The sequence below is a fragment of the Apis dorsata genome, unplaced genomic scaffold, assembly GCF_000469605.1.
Source record: "Apis dorsata unplaced genomic scaffold, Apis dorsata 1.3 scaffold_492, whole genome shotgun sequence".
Lineage (NCBI taxonomy): Eukaryota > Metazoa > Arthropoda > Insecta > Hymenoptera > Apidae > Apis > Apis dorsata.
The window spans coordinates 62,467-70,052 of record NW_006263725.1 but is presented as its reverse complement, the minus strand read 5'-3'; the positions used below and the strand labels follow the sequence as shown (position 1 = coordinate 70,052).

General features: G+C 17.7%; 1 long non-coding RNA gene across 1 annotated transcript; it reads left to right on the top strand.

Annotated features, from left to right (window-relative positions):
* Window positions 1–445: 445 nt before the first annotated feature.
* LOC102672165 lies at window positions 446–3,627 on the top strand. The gene is made up of 2 exons (XR_422434.2): window positions 446–980; window positions 3,577–3,627. It is a non-coding gene; the product is annotated as an uncharacterized LOC102672165 (long non-coding RNA).
* The last annotated feature ends 3,959 nt before the right edge of the window (window positions 3,628–7,586 follow it).

Sequence of the window (7,586 nt, the reverse complement as noted above, 5' to 3'; positions counted from 1 at the left end):
TTATATATTTATACATCTCATTTTTTGTATAAATTAATTTCAATTCAATTATAATATTGAAATTTAATATTTTTTAAAATATAATTTTTATTTTGTATTTTATTTTATTTTTTTTGTTTTATTTTAATATAAAGAATAAATACAATGATTTTATTCATTAAATATATAAATAATAAATATTTAATTAAATTATTAAATTTTATATACATATATTTGTATTTTGTATTTTGTCTTATTCTACTTTATTATTTTATATCTAATAAAATAATGCTAAAATTATATATAATGTATAATTAGATATGTTTTGAAATATTAAAAATCATAATAGAAAATTATTAATATCTAAAAATTCATTTATTACATTTATTTATTAAGAAAAAATTAAGATAAATATCACTTTGCTCAATTTTTATTTTTCTTTTTTCTTCAAATTTATCTTTTTCGTGATTTTTCTTTATTTTCAATAAATTTATTTCGATCTAATACACAATGTAAAAGTTTATTTGCTTTTAAATGGAACTGAAAGAAGATTGGTAGTGCTCTCACTGGCAAGTTCAATTTTTAGCTGTATGAGTGCGCTCGTGACGTTTTGTACTTCGTATAGCCTGTATAAGTTCTACACTTTGTGCACCAGTGGTGCCGCTATTGCGATTTGAGATGTTCGTTTTGGATTTATTTTTTGTAAAATCATGATATCATGTTCAACCTATTTTTTTATAAACATTAGTGTAAATTGTGTATAAAAATGTGGAAAAAATAATTATTAAAGTTATTAAATGTGATTAGTTTGTTTAAAAGTTAAATTAACTAGTGCAAGGTGTGATCGCGCGTGATTCGAGGTAAAGGAGATAGCTTCTTTCTACTCGACTACCTTCCATACTAGCTTTTACTAGTTGCCATAAGATCGTTTCGTATAAATGTTTTTTTTTAAACAGATCTATTAAGGCTTCCCTATTGACTTAGAGTGATTTAAAAATCAGGTTAAAAGGATACTGATTCTATTGTTTTCATTGTGAAAGTGTTGAACACATCTTCAAATGTATATGTTGTTTCAAAACATGTATGATGTGTGTGCATAGTATTAGCATACATTTTGCTATCAATAATTTTTATTATTTATTATTAATTTAAATAATTAATAATAATAATAATAAACTAATCTATCTAAAATATTAATAAAATAATAAAAAGCTATCTATTAGAAATATTTTACAATATTTAATATTTAAATATTTAATATTTAAAAGATCATTTGAACAATTGTTAAATGAAAATGTTTTTCTTTAAAAAATTTTTCTCTTAAACTATTTATTTGTGTTATTTTATTTAATTTTAATTTTTTTAATAATTATTTAATTATGAGGACTTTATATAAACAGATTTTTATATTTTTATATATATAAAATATAATAGCGTATATAGCATATAATAGCATATAAAAACAGAAATGCAAAATTATTTTATATCATATTATTATTATTAACATAAATAATTTTTAATTTATTATGTTATATTTTATTTATGTTATATTTTATTATAGATATTTTATTATAGATTTTATTATAAAATTATAAAAATGTATCACAACATAAAATTATAATACGTAATTTTTGGAATAATTTAAACTATTGAAATAATACATTTTAGATTACATTAGTTTTGAATAATTTAAATTTAAATTAAAAGGAAAAAATTTTAAGTGGCGCGAATAGATATAAATTTTATAAGTATTTATTAATAGCAGAAATTTCAATGATAAATTTTATAGTTTAATTATTATATCATATCATATGAATTAATATGAAGATGTAGAAATATAAAAGCGCGAGAAGTACCGTTTCTCAAAACGGTCGGTCGCGAGCGCGATGATAATTTGCAACGTAGTTTCCATACATTTAGTTTCAGGTCAGTTACGAGTTTCATCGTCAATGTTCATCATGGAAAAAAATATACTATACTAAATTATTACGAAAATTTTACTCTTTAATATTATATCGAGGTCGATTCGTTGTTCGCTCGAGTAGAAAATAAAAACAAAATAATCTTGTCTCAAATAAGATTTAGTTTTGAGATCGAAAAAACTTTGTCCTTGATTTCTACAAATAATTTTCTTAACCCTATAATAAAATTTTGAAGATTCGATCGAATTTATTTTGATTCATCTTTTTAATGTTATATTTATCTGTTATTTATTCTATTAAATTATATAAATAATGCTATAAGATTGATATTATATTACATAAATTAATAAATTAATAATATAATTAATAAATAAATTGCGATAATATCATATTATATGTAAAATGAAAACAACATAAAAACAAAAAAAACATATTTTCAAATATTAAAAAATTTATTATTGTTTCTTAAACTCCTTATATATTTTTCGTATATATTAGTATATTATAATAAAATTCAAAGAAAGATTTTAATTTGAATTACTTTAAACAAGAATGAAATAATAAAAGGAAAAAGATAAAAGTAATAATAGAAATAATTGAATAACGAAAATTATAAAAAAAGTGAATTTTATATTTATTTTGTATTTTTAAAATGTATAAAATGCATTTATTTATTTTATTCATTTTTTATTATTAAAAATAAAATTTAAGTTTTGATAATTAAAATGTGATTTTTATAAATCACAAATATCATAATTTCTTCTTAAAAATTTTCAAAAATTTCTAGATTAAAAAGTTTTTATTATAATATACAAATATAATAAAAAACTTAGCAATAAAATTTCAATTTAATAATCTCCAAATAATTTTTCATTATCTTTATAATATTATTTTTCATATTATATTAATATATTTTATTTATGAATATTTCAATATATTGCATATTTTCATATATGATCGATCTCATACAACAAATTTGTCTGAATAAATCTTAGTTTATGTACTTATTTTTCTTATTTATACTAGAATATCCAAAAAAAGCAAAGAAATTTATATTATCATAGTACATTTTTTGTTGACAAGTTTTCATATTGTTGACAAGTCATACATATGTTCATAAGAAATAATTGAAATGTTGATAAGAAATAATAGAAAAAATAAAATGAAATTGAGAGTAGGAAAAATTGAATCGTATATTACAATCTTACAATTTCTTATATAGCTTAATAAAAAGCAGCCATGGTTATTAATTCGTTTTCTCTTCGAACTTTTACTGTAAAAAAAACTTTTTTATCATTAATTTATGGAATATTCATATTTTCTTCAAATTTTATTTTATAAAAAATGTCTTTAAAAAACATACCTTTACCATATTATCATATTTCGATTTGAATAATAATTTCAATCAAATTAATTAATTATTGTTAGTTTTATCGTCAGTTGATTATAAATATTCTGAAAAAAAATTTTATTGTATTACGGGTTCACTTTTTCATTATTAATGAACAAAACTACAAAAATCACAGACTAATAAGAAAAAAAATACGAACAAAAAATTTTTAAAGATATATAACTAAAAAACATACAAAGAAAATAAAAAAACGACGAAAGATAAAAGGATTAAAATAGCATATAAAAACAGTATTTACAAAAACATAAGAATTGTGATTTTTAGATATTGATAGCGAGCGTTAACAAGTAGAGAATCACGAATGGAGAACGAAAAGCAAATAAAAACACGAATAGTTAAAAGTCAAAGGACAAGAAAAATATCTGTAAAGATGCAAGTAGAAAAAAATTTACATCATTATTAGGAATACTATAAGAAACAACAAGAAAGAAAAATTTGTGATATAGAGGAAGAGATATATAAAAAATAACAACGGAAAAATATGAAATGGAAAGAGACAAACGAAAAACAATAAATAGATAATAAGCGAATTGTATAGAATAAATGAAGAAAAACATATATAATAAAGGAATTGAATCAAAACGGAGAAAAGAGAAAGATAAAAGTATACTACGATAAAGATACACAATAATAAGCAAAAGACAAGGAAATAAAAGAAAAAGAATAAAGGAGAAGAAAAAAAAAGAAGAGTGACAGAACAAAAAAAGAAGTGAATAGTGTGGTTTTGGATTAAGATAATATTTAATTATCTTTAATTTGCGATAATAAAGAAGGTTGTGGAAGAAAGAAGAAAAGTGTATTACATCCTGGAGTCCGATGTTCAGAGTCGTACGATGGCCGGGGCTCTATCCGAGAATGCCCCGAGGCCTATTAGTGTCGTCGCGGTAAGCGGTGCAACAATTGATAATGCAAGAAGTAACCAGCTTAATAGATCTCAGGTACGTAAATTACAATTATTATTTTTTATAAACAAATATATATAACGAAAATTCGTTAATCTTTTTATGAAATTTTTAAATATCGCATTCTATATAAAATGAATTATTGTTTATTTAATTATTTAATATAAATTAACTTTTTTCACATTTCAATACTAAAATTCCTTTTTCAAAAATATTGAATATATTATAGAAATTTGATCATTGTTTTCTGATTCAAATATACAATTTTTACATTAAAAATTAAATTCAATATTTTGTAATAAAATATTATTAAAACAATAAATATTAGATATATTATTGATTAATTTTCTTTTATTTTTTAAATTTTATTTATTTTATTAATTTTTCAATGACTATTACTATTTTAAAAATTTTAAAAATATTATTAAGTTTGTATTTTTTTATAAATAAAGATAATATAATTTTGTAGGTGATCTAAATAAACATCTAAATAGACATATTTATCCTAAAATATAAATAGACATATTTATCCTATTTTCATTATTTATTACTTTTATGAAAATCATTTATTATGTATATTCAATTTCAATATATAATAAGAAAATGTAAAATATAAATCTTTAATTTAATAATTTAAATTATATTATATTAAAAATAAGTTAATATAGATATCTTTGAACATTTATATATATATATGTATATATTGTATTATTGCTTTTAAAATTTAGAATTTATATTATATATAAATCTTCTTTTAACAAAAAGAAAATGCTTATTAATTTGCTCAGAATAATTATTTTTATAATATATATGTAATTAATATCCAAAAAAATTTTTATCATTTTCTCATTAAAAATTGAAGAAATAAAAAAAATAAAAAAATATCGATTATTTTATGTGTCTGATTTTATAAAGATTTTAATAGATTTTAATGTACCGAATATAAATCTAAACTATTTTTCCAGAATAGTTTTTAAAAATCAATTTAAAAAAACTATAAATTTTTAAATTTGAAAGTTTTTTTATATTAAACAAATTATAAAATATTATGTTTTTATAATAATATTTATTCAATTATTCTTAACATTTCTGTAGATTCTTTCAATAAAATATAAATAATTATTAAATTAAAGGATTGATATTTTATTAATTATTTGATTATAAATATCTAAATAATATTTAAATAATTATTAAAATTAAAAGAACATTTTCAAAACATATTTATTTTTTTTGATATTTAAAATATATTTCAAAATTAAAGCAAAATAATAAAAAAATAAAATGATTTATATATTCCTCAATGTTTTATTTACATTATACAGAAAGATCTGTGCTGTATCGCATAATATGATTAAATTTTTTCTTAGATTCTTAGTTTTTGAAATAAATTTATATATTTAAAATTTTCTTCTAAATTTTTAGTTTTTAAAATAAATTTAAAAAATATCAATTTAAAATATGTTTTGAATAATCTAACTTTGATCATAAATATATTTAATTGTTATATAATATCTAAATCTAATTATCTAATACTTATATTATTTATATTATTCGGGAAAATTCACAAAATCATTTCGTATCATGGATAATTGAATATTATTGTAGAAATATTATTTAATTAAAATAGAATGATAGTTTAAAATTTTTTTCAAAGTTGTATTGATTTCGTTCACTTTGAAAAAAGTGAAAAAATGAAAAAAGTACTGACATTTTATGTAAAAAGTTAGGTAAAAATTCATCAATTAGCAAATTTTATTTTCCTATAACAGTTCTAGAGCGAGCAAATATTATATACACATAATCTGTAATCCAAATATCTATATCGTGATATTGCATGATAGATTTTTATATTATTTGATGCTGAAAATTATAAGCGTAACAAATACAATACATTTTCAAAATTGAAAATTTACAATTTTTTCTAAAATTTACTTTCCTGAAAACTGGGATATATTTGTAAATTATTTGAAAATATATAATTTATAAATATATCACATCATTATCATATTAAAATCTATAAGAAATGTCTATTGAAAATTATAAAATTGAAAAAAGAAAAGATTAAAGTTTAATAATGTTAGTATTTTTGATAGTATTTTTCTAAAATATAAACATCAATTTTTAATTAGAAGTTAATATTTAAAATTTTGTATTTGATGCATTTGCTGTTTTAAATTAATTATTAATCATTTAAAATAAAAAATTACTTATAACTTATCCAATATACATTATATTTGATTGATATTTTTATAACTCTCCTATTATATATCAATTATTTTTTAAAAATTTTTTAGGAGTTTCCATTTATTATCTTTTTTTATTCTATTATATATTTCTATTATATTGTATATTATAGAACTACATTACAAATTTAAAGAAACATAATTTTATAATCACAAATTCAAAAAAATACACATAATTGCATTTCGAAAAATTTTTCAGTTTGCTTAATTTTAAATTCTTTTAAATAGCTTTTTTATATCATATTATTATTATTACATATAATCCCTTAATATAAAAAAATTTTAAAAATATAAATGTTATAATATTTGGATTTTCTTTATTTATGTTTAAATAGAATTATTTAAACGAATAAACAATAATGTAATGTATCTATATTATTTTTCTTATTCCTTATCGATATATCAAGTTAGGTATTATAATTATTTATTTATAAATTTAAAAAAAATCTTTTTATCAATTATTTCTAATTTCATTTTTCATGAGTATATTTTATTATATCTGATATCGATTAATAAAAAACAATTGATAATTTAAATAGTACACATTATTAAGGAATGGAAATAATAAGATTAAGATTAATTATAAATAATTATATATTTCATTAATAATTATACAATTATACGTTAAATAAATGGTTTAAAATATTTTAAGAAAATTATTTTAAAAGGATGAATATATTTAAGTAATTATCGGAACTAATTGCAATAAAATTGAATTGATAAATCATAAAAAATTAATTTGAATGTATTAAATTGGCTAAATAAAAAATTAAGATTGATATATAAGAAGTGATCACTAGATCAATTTCTAATTTCATTTATTTTTATTTAATTTATTTTATATAATTTATTCTCTTTGAACAAAGGAATTTTAATGAATTTTCAAAATAGAAATTAATTTCGTAGATCTTATTTTAAAAATCTTTTAGAAAAATGGAATTAAGAAAAGTAAGATCTTGGATTTTTGGTAAGTTTTTTATAATTGAGATATACGATATTTTATTATATGGAATATTAAATTGAAATATATAAAAAGAAAAGATAAATAAAATATAATAATAATAATAATAATAATAATAATATATAAATAATAATAATATAAATATAAATAAAATATGATAAAAATAAT